We start from the raw sequence: 14368 nt of genomic DNA, 5'->3' as shown, positions 1-14368 counted from the left end.
TTACCACAGAATTACCACAGATTCCCTTGTTCCCTAGTCTAAGGGAACAAGGATGGCTTCTCTAAGGAGCGATGTTTAAGCTGAGACTTTAAGGATGGTGCTACTGACTAGGTGAGTAAGTAGCATGAGCAGGTAGGAGGATTCCAAGCCGAAGAAACAGGACATCCAGAGGCTCCAAAAGAAGGAGGATGATGTATGTGGAACTGCACAGAGACTAGTGTGGCTGCAATGGAGAGAGGCAGGAAGTGTCTAAGGCTGAGGCAGCAGAGGCAAGAGTCAGTCAGATCATCCTAGGCCTTAGAAACTTTTTAGAGCCTGTGGGCTTTATTCCAGAGATGACTAAAAATCATTAGAAGGTGGAAGAGTTTTGCTAGGGCTGCCTTGACGAAGTACCACAGACTGAGTGGCAGAACCAATTCATTTTCTCAAAATTCTGGAATTTACAAGCCCAAGATCACGATGTCAGCAAGGTTGTTTTCTCACAATTCTGGAATTCATTTTCTCACAATTCTGGAAGTTAGAAGCCCAAGATCACGATGTCAGCAAGGTCGGTTTCTTCTAAGGGCTCTCTCCTCGGCCTGTAGGTGGCTGTCTTTTTCCCCGTGTCTTCACATGGTCTTCCTTCTGTGTGTGTCCGTGTCATAATCTCTTCTTGTAAGGTTACTAGTCATATTGGGTTAGGAGCCACCCATCCTAGTGACCTTATTTTAACTAAGTTAGCTCTTTAAAGAGCCTATATCTAAATACAGTCACATTCTGAGGTACTGGGGGCTACGGATTCAATATATAAATTTTTAGGGGATGCACAATTCAGCCTGTCCCAAAAGGTTTAGCAGAGGGCAATTATATAACCCCATTTAGGCTTGTCATGCGCACTCCGCTTGTAAGTTGGAAAGTGTAGCAGAGGGCCAGGACAGAAGGTGGGCCAAGAGCCAAGGTGCCATTGAGAGGGCCTCTGCTGTAATCCAGGGAAGAGACCACAGTGTGGCAGAGCCCCAGGTTTGCTTCCTGGAGACTGGTGAGTACATCCAGACAAGAAGTAACTTGAGAAAAAGGGCACTTATTACTTTGTACCAGGAGAGAAGAAGCAAAGGAAAGGAGCAAGTAAATAGCTTTGTAGCTATGATGTCAGGAAGTTGAGGTGGTTTGTTTTCATGGTTTCTGTTTTAATTTTCTTTGAGGTAGGACATCTGCTGAGAATGAGAAGAGAGAAAATTGCAGATGTGAATTGAGTAGAAAATATTTTAAATTGCCATTTCAGGGAGTGGGGAAGCAAGCTAACAAAAAATCTCATTAGAATTTCTAGGCAGCGTTAAAAGCCCCGATGAGTGACCACAGATTCAAGGTGGCACCCATGTCCCCTTTTTGTGGGTTTTATTTTGCTGTCATGCTTGACTATGTGGGGACGGATGTGGGGATGGTGAAGAGCTGGATTATTCCAGAGTTCAGATTCTCAGGACACAGTATTCTTCCTGGAGAACTGCAAAAGGAGTTCTGGGCCACAGCTGTTCCAGCTCAACCCCTGGGAATTTCCCAGGTGCTTGGAATTTGAACTTATAATTTCACAAAAAAAGGCTGGGATGGTAGGTGTTAGCTGGCAGTGCCGCTGAAATGAAAATCTGCTGGAAGCTGTTTACTTTGCTGTGTGGCTCCTGGGGACTCCTTGCATATCTTGCAGCTCCTCCTGGGAGCTACATCTATGCTAGATACATTGTATCATTTTTATATTTCTTTTCTCTCTCTCTCTTTTTTTTTCTTTTTTTTTTTTTTGAGATGGAGTTTTGCTCTTGCTGCCCAGGCTCGAGTGCAATGGTGCAATCTCGGCTCACTGCAACCTTCACCTCCTAAGTTCAAGTGATTCTCCTGCCTCAGCCTCCCAAATAGCTGGGATTAGATGCATGAGTCACCACACCCAGCTAATTTTGTATTTTTAGTAGAGATGGGATTTCTCCATGTTGGTCAGGCTGGTCTCGAACTCCTAGCCTCAGGTGATCTACCCACCTCTGTCTCCCAAAGTGCTGAGATTACAGGCATGAGCCACCGAGCCCAGTCTGTATTTCTTTACTTCAGCTATTTCAAATGTCTTCTTGCCTGCATGTTTCCCTGTATAAGAAACATGCTTATAATTTAGTAAAAAAAACCATTATGTTCATGCCACATAGCACTGAATAAAGTACAAGACATGATGAAGGGCTGCTGCCCCTATGTCATTCTCCTGGTTCACATGCTAAAGTACCACTGGGATTTTGCATCATTCTGGCTGTCTTGGAATTTGGAAAAAAAAAAAAAAAAAAAGAAATCATTTCTCTTCTGAAAATAATATGGAAATCTTGCAGAGTCTGAATGCAAAGAAGGAAGGTACTTTGGGATGCCTAGGAATTTAATGCTTCCATCAGGCCATGTGTGCATGAGAATTCATTCCAAACTGTCCATTGTCTCCCTACACCAAACACACACACACACACACACACAAACACACACACACAATCTATCACAGTATTGCGCTCTTCAGAAACATAGGAGTTCAGATTTCACATATCTCTAAAGGACGGAATTTAAAGATACAATTTTCATAACACAAATTGTTTTTAAATAAGCTCTACTTACTGTGTTTTATATCAGTATATGGGCTCTTGCTGTGTAATAATAATAAATTACAAGGAATTTGTCAATAAAAAGAAGTTGAATACTGTAAAATATTGTCCAAGCAAAGTGTAGTTCTAAGATAATGCCTGAACGATTTCAAAATATGCTTATATTATAAGATAATGCCTGAACTATTTCAAAATATGCTTATATTATAAGATAATGCCTGAACGATTTCAAAATATGCTTATCTGAAACTTATCGCTGAGGCAGGCATCGAGTTTTCTGAATAACTTCATGATTTCCATGTGAAACATCATGCTATAAACTACAGTAGTAGAAATGGGAACTTGGTGTATTCAGTCTACAATATAAAAACATAATAAAATTATTCTTAAAAATACGTTATCTTTCCATTGTTTAGGTTGTGATTGCAAACAGGTAAAATTAAATACTACAAGCCGCTGAAAGGGAAGAAACACACTTGAATTTAGTTGCTGTTTGTAACTAGAAACCTGAATTTGTAAGGAAGGAACGGGCAGAAATAACAGAACACAGCTGGGTAGTATTTTTATTAGATGGTATCCTCAGAGAATCATTTATGTGACATTCCAAAGATAATGAATAGGATCCCCCAAGTGAAAGACCCAAATAAGATATAATTATGACAGCTAGCTCCCCTGCAGTGATGGTAACCAAACTTTTATTTTCAGGACCTTTCACTAATTTAGATATTTGTTTCTAAAATGTAGTGCATTTCTAGTTTCAGATCACTGAAATAGATACGTCCATAGAAAGTTATAAATTCTACATTCAGAATTCTTGAAATTGAAGAGAAATATAATCTCTATAACAACTTTGAATAACTGTCACAGGCTTACATAGTCTTCAAATTAAGAGAAAATCCTTTCTCATATGTCTATAATGTATCTCACCACCTCCTTAAGACTACAGAAGGAAGCAATGCCTTATGTTTTATATAAAGGGAATAAATTTATCTAAAGAAATAAAAGTCACATTCACCTTAAATTAGGGGAGAAGTTTTGCCTCTGGAAATTTGGCTTTATTTCTTTTCATTGTAAAAACAATTCAGATGTTTTAAATATGTTCTATGACATAGTAAGATCTTATTTTATCTGTGAAAATTAATGGCCTCAAAGAGGCAAGCTAAGAGACAGAAAGGAGACACCTCCATAGTTCCACAAAGCTATTTCGCCAAAATTAAATGACTATTAAAAAAACAACATGTGGCAAACAGACCTGAGAGTTTGTTCTAAATTGGAAGCATTCCACCTTCCAACTCTCCACTGAGTACCAGAATTACTTCCTTCTGCCAGAGATCTGAGAAAATCATGCTGAAGAGTGCACAGGCTATTTGCTATAATATTATTTCAATTCCATGGACTTGTAGCAATCTTCAGCTATGGCACTGTGAAATTATTTTTAGATTTTTTGCAATATAATATATTTTCCCTTTTTTTTTCTATTTTCTTCCTCTATATAGGAGCTTGTGACTATGCATGTCTAAAAACAGTGACTATCTTTGACATCCCATGGCATCACACTTTTGCCTATTAGGTCAATTTCAGTGAATACTGTTTCTTCTATTTATCAAAAGATCAAGAACTGAGTTTCCTTAGGATATGTATCACTTCTTATGCTATGGTTCATTTCCTACTAGCCCAATGTGTTTTTTTCATGGAATTTTCTCCATCCCCACAGCCGTTTGTACTCTGGAGCTGAGATGAATTCCAAGGTGGGCGTGGAGGTGATGGGAACTATCAACACACACTACCTCAAAATGTGGCTCCTTGGATTTGAGAGAACAGCAGAAGCAGAAAGGTCTCTGTGATCTTCTTCTACCCTTTTCCCCTGAAGCAAGCCATAATAGAATTTTCTGACTTTCCACTGAAGCAGGTCTTAAGATTCTCATTTGAGAGTGCATTCCCTCTACCTTTATCTCAGAGGACACAGGGGCACAAATAATAATTTAAACGAACAAGCTTTACTAAGTTCTTCCCAGTTTATTACCATTAGGTAATGCTCCTTATTTCCAATCACACTTCTCCACAACCATCCACTTCTTCACCAAATTTAGCATAAAAATACAGTTTCCTCTGTTTCTTTGGGACTTCATTTTCTTATGAAGGCTCCAATGTCACGTAAAACTTACATTAAATATATTTGCATGCTTTCCTCTTGCTATTCTGTCTTTTGTTAAGGGATCTCAGCCATTGTCCCAGGGTTGGATGAGGAAATAAATCTTTTCTCTCATACAGAGAGAATAACAATTTACCCAGGAGCTAGGCTTCTCTGTATTGCTGTAGTGTACTCTGGTTGAAACCACCAGTATAGTGGCCTACACGGCAACTTTCAGAATGGACAATCTCTTTCTACAATTTGTTATGTCTCCTCCCCTCAGTTCTCACATTTCCACGTCTCTCTCAATCTTTGTCTCTCAAAACTTACTTTCAGGAAGGGTTGCAAAAAACCTCTGCACAGATCTGCAAACACCTTAGCATACTTGAGTAATTTCAATCTCAGGTGCAATTGAACTTTAAGAGCAAACACAGTTTCTTAAACCAAAGAATTGTATCTGCTTTTGCAGAATTTCAGGCTTGAGCAAGTTTGCAGAAACTAATTGTGGAACTACCAAAGAGACTTTGGTTTATTCAAGATATCAGAAAGTATTTGTAATCTAGTAGACAAAAAGAGACCTCAAAACAAAGAAGGTTATTTAAATGTTATAGGGTACATACAAAAAAAGAAGTTTACTTTAGGGTGTCAGTAAAAGCTTCAGGGAAAAGATGATGCTCCAGCTAATGTCTAAAAGAGATGCAGATTATTTTTAGGTGAACCAAGGAGTGAAATGTTTTCTAGCACCTAGGAATTGCTGTGAGCCAGGTGTCTAAAATAGAGTGGATTTGAGGGAAACATGAATTACTATTATTATTCAAGCAAGCTAAACAATGGGGTGTAAAACATGGCTCAGAAAGAGATGAAGAGAAACCAGGGCCAGATCATGAAGGCTTTGTGTACTTCAATAATGAAGACCTTGCCTGTATGACCATAGTTCCCAAAGTGTGTCATGTGTGCTTTTAATGGAACATAAGCTGATTCTGGGTGTTTTTGAATACTTTGGTTATTTTTATTCAAAAATTTAGGGGAAAAATCTTTTAAAATGAGTTTCTTCTATGAAGGCCATATGATACAGGTTTTTACATTTGAAGAAGTAATATAAAATGCCCTGCACTATTGCTACTACTACTAATAAATGTATCCAATGTTTTATGACATAAATAAAAGGATACATTAAGTAATTATATGAGTGGTAATTAGATGTGGCAAATGTCATAAAAGTGGTATATAAATGACTTCAGTTTGAAAAACATAAGAGAGATAATAAGGGATGGTTGCAATAGTCTCCCCGAGTGAAAACCATCAGCAGGAGTTACCATGCATGTCATGACATGCTTGTCCCAGATATTCAATCAGTGCCATTCTGGGTTTTAACAAAGGGTACCCATTCTGAGTTTCACCCATCTTCCTCAGCCTTCTTCCTGCCTGATGGAAACACCAGGTGTTAGCTCGGGCTTGTGATGTAAAGAAACAGAATTGAGTGGTTTTTGGTGAAAGATACCCCTCTCCATTTTAATGCAATAGGTAGTCAAGCATTTGATTTGAACATGAAGCAATGGATCTTACTGCCCCCTTGTGCATGCATGTGTGTATGTGCACATACGTGTGCCCCTGCACGCGCATGCGTTTGCACGCGCGCGCGCGCGCACACACACACACACACACACACACACACACACACAGAGGCACAGAACAAGGCAGGGAGGAATTCCTTTCTGGAATTCAGTCAAAAATTATTATTTTCCACTCCAGTGGAGATCACATTCCAGAACTCATCCAAGGAGACAAAATCAAAGGAATTGATATGTCTTTGCATTAAAAGTAATTTGCAGGGTCAGTGACCTGAGCTATTTCTATGTTTATTAATTACATGGCTATTTCAGTTTCCACTCGTTTTCTGTCCCCTCCAATAAAAGCAACTAATGAGATGTTCTTGCCTAGTCTATTAAACAGACTCTATTTCTAAACTCCCCCTAAGTAAAAGAGATACTGTGAACAGTTTCACATGAAATTTTGGTGGTATTTACAGTCGTCACTTAACCACTCATGACTTAATTACATATTGACTTATATTGCTTACTAGTTATTTTGTTGGTGACAGTCTTGTTCACCCGACAAGACTGTAGTTTCTGATGAGGGTGTCGTTATTTCTTGTATGCATCTCTCAGAGTAGCTTGCACAGGATTAGGCATATGGTAAGTGCTAGATAAATATATGTCCTTTTGTGATACAATACTTAGTTTATAAATTTTTACCAGGGCATGGAGGAAGCATAAAAGATGAATAAGTCAAACTTCAGGGATGATTAGGGGACTTAGAAAATCTGATTCTATCATGATTTCTCATGGAGTAGGTTTCCTCTTGAAGCTGTTTGGCACAAAATGGTTGATTTCACCTCTTTGACCATTTCAACCAATGGTTTCCTTTAGAAGGAGAAATTTTTCTGCCATTAAGCATTGGAACACAGTTTAAATTCTCTGGTCTTGCTGAAATCACAGTGGTATGTCCTTCTGAACATAGTTGTCCAACTTTCAACTTGTCAGCAAAACAGATTGTAGTAGGTAGCATGAGAAAGTATGATTACTGGGTACCTAGGACAGCCCAAAATGGAGACTGCAAACCCTTGGGTGCTCTCAGAAATCCAAAAGTATCTCTATGCAACATGTTTGTTTCTGCACTGCAATTTTAATATTTCAAAAGTGTCATTCTAACCTTAAAGTATTTTAAATTAAATGAAAATACAACTTATCAGAAATTTGTGTACAGTAAAACAGTGTTTAGTGAGAAATTTACACTAAATCTATACAATAAAAAGATGAAAGATATAAAATCAATAACCTGGATTCTATTATACACAACTAAAGAAAAATTTAAAAAAAAAAACGAAATAAGCAGAAGAAAGTAAATAATAAAAATTAGAGAAGAAATTAATGAAATTGAAAACAGGAAAACTAGAAAACAACAAAAACAGAAGCAGATTCTTTGAAATATTCAAGAAAAGTGATGAACTCTGACAAAACTAACAAAGAAAAAAATTAGACGATGCATATTACTGGTATCAGGAATAAAACAAGAGAATATTCACTAAGACCCTGAAGACATAAATAATAACAATGATAATAATAATAAGCAAATACTGCAAATAGCTCCACAAATGTAAATTTGACAACTCAGAGGTAAGGAAACAATTCCTTAAAAAAATAAGCCTATCACAATTTATACAAAGGGAAATACATAGCTTAAATAGCCTTATAACTATTAAGAAAATTGAATTTTTAATTTAACAACTATCAAAATAGAAATTAGCTGGGCTAACCAAGTCAAAAAGAGAGAAGACACAAATTATCAATATTAGAATTAAAAGAGGTTTCATCACTACAGATCTCATGGACGTTACAAGCATAAGAGACAAATACTGTGAACAAGTCTATGTCCATAAATTCATTAACTTAGAGGAAATGGACCAGTTCCTTGAAAGATAGAAAGTATCAAAAACTCACACAAGGAGAAATAGATAATACAGCCTGTATCTAAGAAAAATTAAATCAATAATTACTAATATTTCCCCAAAAAGCACCAATTTTAGACGGTCTCTGCACCATAAATCTTTCAAACTTCATACTTTTCTAAAGCCTCAATGTCCCCACAAACAGGCTATAAACACTCCACTCAGGTGACCAGGTATATCAGTGCCACAAAGTTGGTCATTACCACAAGTTAAAACTTCCTGCCCTCCTCTGCCTATGACCTAATGACATTCAACACACCAACAAATTTCCCTCATGTCCTTTGCCTGTGAAATCCCACTGTAAGTAAGGACACTTACTCACAGGTTGATCCTCATTCATTCTTCCTCCCACCCCACTATGCCACCATTTCTCCCTACCTGCTTGGTTAAGTCCACTTTGGGAGCTCCTCCCGTATGGCTCCCTGTGTGGTATGCCATGCCTCTGTTCTCTAAGACCTATGAGCTACTCAGGAGGCTGAGGCAGGAGAATGGCGTGAACCCAGGAGGCAGAGCTTGCAGTGAGCTGAGATCCAGCCACTGCACTCCAGCCTGGGTGACAGAGCAAGACTCCGTCTCAAAAAATAAAAATAAAAAAAATAAAAAAAAATATTTCACTTTCATATACACCTGAGAGTAATATTCGTGGCCATGTTGGAATGATTCTTAAAGACTCTATAAGAGTAACTTAATCCCCCATTTACAACACAACGTTCTTGTTGAATTCTACCAAACATTTAAAAAAGAAGAAATGCCATTTCTCCACAATCTCCTCCAAAAATTAGAGAGAGACTTCTAGAGTATCCTAACTTACAGCTCATTAGAGAAAGTAATTATGGTCTGAGTAAGTAACTCTCTGTAAGTTAGAGCATCCTAACTTACAATTCATTCTATCAGACCATCATTATTCCAATAGTAAAGCCAGATAAAGACATAACAAGAAGAAAGAAAAGCTATAGAGCGATATATCTCATGAACAAAGATGTAAATATTTCCCACAAAATATTACAAATTAAATCCAACAACATATAAAAAGAATTATATACCATGACCAAGTGGAATTTATTCTAAGTAGGCAAGATTGGTTCAACATTCAAAAATCAATGTAATTTACATATCAACAAGCTAAAAAAGAAAAATCATATGCTCATATCAATTGATGCATAAAATGGAGTTGACAAAAGCTAATATCAATTCATGACAAAAAAATGCCAGCAAACTAAAAACAGAGGGAAATTTGCTCAAGTGATTTAAAAAATCTGCAAAAAAAAACAAAAAACAAAAAAAAAATCACACAATTAACAACATACTTAGTGGTGAGGAACTGGACACTTCACCCCTAGGATCAGCAACAAGGAACGACTCCTATTCAAAACCATACTGGAAGTTCCAGTTAGTGCAATATTAACAGGAAATAAAATAAAAACCATGCAAATTGGAAAGAAATAAAACTGTCTTTATTGGAGAATAGTGTTAAAAACCATGATCTGAGGATGTTCAAGGACTAGTTGAGAAGATCAGAGGAGCCTGACTAAAGTTTGGTCAGGGAGGTAGTCCATCAATATGCAAAAAGATGAACCTACGCACAAACCTTTCACAAAAGTTGACTCAATATGAGTCACAGATCTGAATGTAAAATGCTAAACTCTAAAATTTCTAGAAGAAAACATAGGATAAAATCTGCATGAATTTGAATTTCTTTATCAGTTTTAGATAAAATGCCAAAAAACATAATTTATGAAAGATAAATGGATAAGTTAGACTTTATTAAAATTGCTCTCCAAAAGACAATATTAAGAGAATAAATAGGTGTTACAGACCGTGAGAAACTATTTACAAAATACATAGTTAATAAAGGTTTTATATTAAAACAAATACAAATAACCCTTAAAACTCAGCAACAAGAAACCAAGCAACCCAATTTAATAATGTCCCAAAGATCTAAGCAGACCTCTCACCAAAGAAGGTGAACAGTGATGAATAAGTGTACAAAAACATGTTCAGTCTCATTTGTCTTTATCTGTATTCATTTCCTATTGCTGCTGTAATCAGTTATCACAAACTTAGTGGCATAATCAACACAAATTTGTTATTTTACAGTTCTGTATATCAGAAGTTTGAAATGACTTACGGCAAAAATCAAGGAGTCGGCAGAACTGCATTCTTTCTGGATAATCTAGGGGAAAATTCATTTCATGCCTTTTCTAGCCTCTAGATATTGAGATGCTTCTAAACATATATATGTATGAATTCATATACACATATATATGTCCTTGCTCTGTGAACTGAGGGGGCCTAGAAGCCATGACACCCAAGTAGCAGTAAGCACATCTAGAGTTCAGATCATGACTGTTTCCCTGGGCTCCTTGGAGAAGTGGCTGATTGTAGGCTTGGGGAAGGAAATATATAAGATTAGACTGAAGCATCTGGTAATGCCAGTAAGTAAGGAAATGAAAGAAAAAAAACACACATAATTTTGGGAACATGCCAAGCGATACCAGGGACAACTGAAAAAGCTCCCAATGGCCAAATCTAAAATTATTTGAGCAACAAGATAAATAAAATATTATTGGATTATAGCCCAAAGAATTCGATAAATATCCATGAGTCCATACTGAAATAAATAAGTGATTTAATAAATAGATAAGCAAGGGAGAAGAAGCAAATTTCCTATACAGAGGAATTCCAAATAATTTAGGTTCAAGGAGGTGGCACATAACTCCTCACTTTTTAAGTGCGGGCTGCACACAGTGACTTCCTTCCAGAAAGTAACGTATAAAAATGGGAGGAAAAGTAACTTCACAACGGAGAAATATGCCAAACATTTTCTCAACAATATAGCAAATGTTAACATTAACAGTGATAAGTCATTTTGATAGCGTGCACCCTTGCTATGATGTGATGAGAATGGTGGTTTACCTGTATCTTCCTCTGTAAAACTTATAATCTCAGTTTAATCACGAGAAAAACATCAGATAAATTCCAATAAAGGGCATGCTACATGACACCTGACCAGTACTCTGCAAAACTGTCAAGGTCATCAAAGACAAAGAAAGTGTTTGAAAACTGCCACAGTTAAAAGAAACCTAGGGAGACAAGACAATGAAATGCAATGTAGTATCCTGGATGGGGTCCTAGAACAGAAAAACAACATTAGATAAAACTAAGACAATCTAAATAGGTTTGGACTTTAGTTAATAATGATATCAGTATTGGTTTGTTAATTGTGACAAACGTGCCACATTCATGTTAATAAGGGGAAACTGGGTTTGGGTTGTATGAGAACCCTCTGTACTGTCTTCACAATTTTTCTGTAAATCTAAAACTTTTCTGAATGTAAAAGATTTTTTAAAAATGTTTATTCTAATTAATCTAGATCACCATCTTAGAACAGTTTTACCACAAGACTTGGTATACACACTTCTGTATTTCTTACAGTCATGTTTATGCCAAGTGATTATAGGTATATTTAATTTGGGATCGATATATCTGGGAACCAGTAGCAGGTTTGAGCTAAATTATTGTTTTTATATTGAATTATTTTACTAGAAATAAATATGAAATGTATCTACTGCATGAAACATCCACATGTGACAGTTCCATGATATAAAAACTTAATTTTTAAAATAAAGTAAGGCTTCAATTCTACATGGTGAAATGACAATGTGTGCAAACGCGATACATTGCCTTCATCCTTTTAGACTACAGAGAATAGAACAGAATAGAACAGTAACTTAAAAAAATAAAATATTCAAGTCAAGTAAAGGCTTAATGACAAATAATAGCTTCATGAGGATTTGAAATTTAAAATGCAAAATGAGAGGATTCATTTCTAATAAATTATAATTTCCTTCAAGAGTCCAGTGATGTACTTTGTTGAAAATACAATTTTTTTCTTACTTTGCAAGAGTTGAAGCCAACTTCATATACAATTTTCCAGTCTCTGATTCCAGAAATAATTGGATTACATACCAATTTAATATAAATTTCAATGTTACACATGCTAATTTTATCTTGAAATGAAGATTGCATTGTTGTATAGAAACCATAATCATAGTAAATTTATACCAAATTGTGTTATTATTTATTTACTTATTATTTATTATTATCTTTTTTTGTTGTTTTTGAGACAGAATCTCACTCTATTGCCCAGGCTGGAGTGCAGTGGTGAGATCTCGGCTGACTGCAACCTCTGCCTCCCGGTTCAAGCTATTCTCGGGATTTGGGTTCCCCAGTAGCTGGGATTACAGGTGTTTGCCTCCACACCCAGCTAATTTTGTATTTTTAGTGGAGATGGGGTTTCACCATGTTGGCCAAGTTGGTCTCAAACTCCTGACCTCAAGTGATCCTCCTGCCTAGGCTTTCCAAAGTGCTGGGATTACAGGAATAAGCCACCGTGCCTGGCCCCAAATTTTATGTTATATATGTAAGTCACATTCTAATAAAACAACACTATAGGTCTAGAAGACTGTTTCTTTGAGATAAGCTAATGCATTACTCAAATTTCAGAAACACTGCATACAGGGCTCATAAAATTCTCACAATAGCAGGCCACCATTGAAGAATATCAGTTGTTATTTTGAAGTAAATCAATATTAGATTCCACCTGTTGGCCTTTTGTTTCCACAATTAATGCTAATATGCAATGATCTTCTAAAACATGCATTATTCAGATAGAAAAGTCACCAGGTATAAATAAATCTGTTATGAATAGTGAGATCGAGTGAACTGCCAAGTTTAAAAAATACGGTGGCACAGTGAAGAGATAAAATGCACAGTTTAGTAGAAAGAAAGAGTAAGATCATTGAAGCCAAATTATCAAAGAAAACAGCAAAAGGAAAGATTTTTTATTTTTTTAACTAAAAGGAAACGGAAATAGAACTAGTGCTCAATATAGCTTCATTAACGCGTACTTTACCGGTTCTTTTTCCTGGGATATCTCTTCTTACAAAATCAGACAAAAGTGCTCTCTTTTCACAGGGATTGGAAAGTAAGGGAAACTGAGTCTGCATATCAGGGAGATAGGTTAAAATTGTTAACCTATGGTTGATCTATTTTTATTATACAAAGCAACATATGTGACTACTTTGTTTAATATACAATTAATATTTTTTTCCACTAAACCAAACTGTGCTTTTTAAGTCTTAAATGCAGATTTGGCACTAAGAAAATCCTGGTGTTAGGGCTTATGTTGTGACAGAAGCTAGTTTATTCAGAAAAATAAACTCTTGTTTTCTATTTCTATGGCTTCTCTTCCAGGTTTTGGCAGAAATGTGAATATTAGCAAGGAAACTGTGGGATACATGATCCAGTCATCATAACCTTCTTTGGAACTGGTATTGATCCAGCAGCAGCTTTCAGTACTGATCTTAAAAACAAATAATATGATTGGATCGATCATCACAAAGGGATCGATCATCACAAAGGGAATTTGAAGGATGTATCTGGGTAATTCAAACCGAAAACACCTAACTCCAGTTCATTAAAAATCATTTCATATTTGTATAAGAATAATTTTAAAAGAATCTAGATGTAGTTATAATTTTAGAAGTAGTCATATTTCTAGAATCTTCTTTAAATTCTTGTTATTTGAATATGAAATTATTGTAAATCAGTTGAATAAATAACTATATCCGTATGAAATTTCAAACTAATATGTACATTAGAAGTATATTCATTTTTCGAGAAGAAATATTTTTGTCCCACAATATTAAATTTGTATATGTGTTTGTATGTTTGTGTGTGTTTTAAGTAACTAAACTTTGAGTTCCTTTTAAAACTGTGGGAGTATTTTATTACATAAAAAATTTTCAGACAGAATGGAATCTAGATATGGAAAGCCTATTTCTCTCATATCTAAAAATTCTGATCTATTTTAGCAGTCTTATGTGGTTACATCTAGCATGAACCCACAGTAGCTAGACATGTTTTTCCAAATCTGACAAAAATTTTAGTTACATCTACACAAATATTTAGATCTTTCCAGTCTATAATATTGTGTGAAAGAAACCCAGTATAGAATTTTATTTTCTTTATTTTGGGTAATATTGTATTTAATATGACACACACGACTAGATGAAACTGTTCATCTCTATAAAAAAGAGAAATTATGCATTTAGTTCATCAATTTGTGCTCTC

General features: G+C 35.8%; 1 long non-coding RNA gene across 1 annotated transcript; it reads left to right on the top strand.

The window, feature by feature from the left end:
- Positions 1-763: 763 nt before the first annotated feature.
- LOC103884100 lies at positions 764-13729 on the top strand. The gene is made up of 3 exons (XR_646582.4): positions 764-1018; positions 4309-4428; positions 13490-13729. It is a non-coding gene; the product is annotated as an uncharacterized LOC103884100 (long non-coding RNA).
- Positions 13730-14368: the final 639 nt, after the last annotated feature.

This window comes from Papio anubis, chromosome 6 (assembly GCF_008728515.1).
Source record: "Papio anubis isolate 15944 chromosome 6, Panubis1.0, whole genome shotgun sequence".
Lineage (NCBI taxonomy): Eukaryota > Metazoa > Chordata > Mammalia > Primates > Cercopithecidae > Papio > Papio anubis.
The sequence above is the reverse complement of the archived record's forward strand: the minus strand, read 5'-3'. Positions and strand labels throughout refer to the sequence as shown.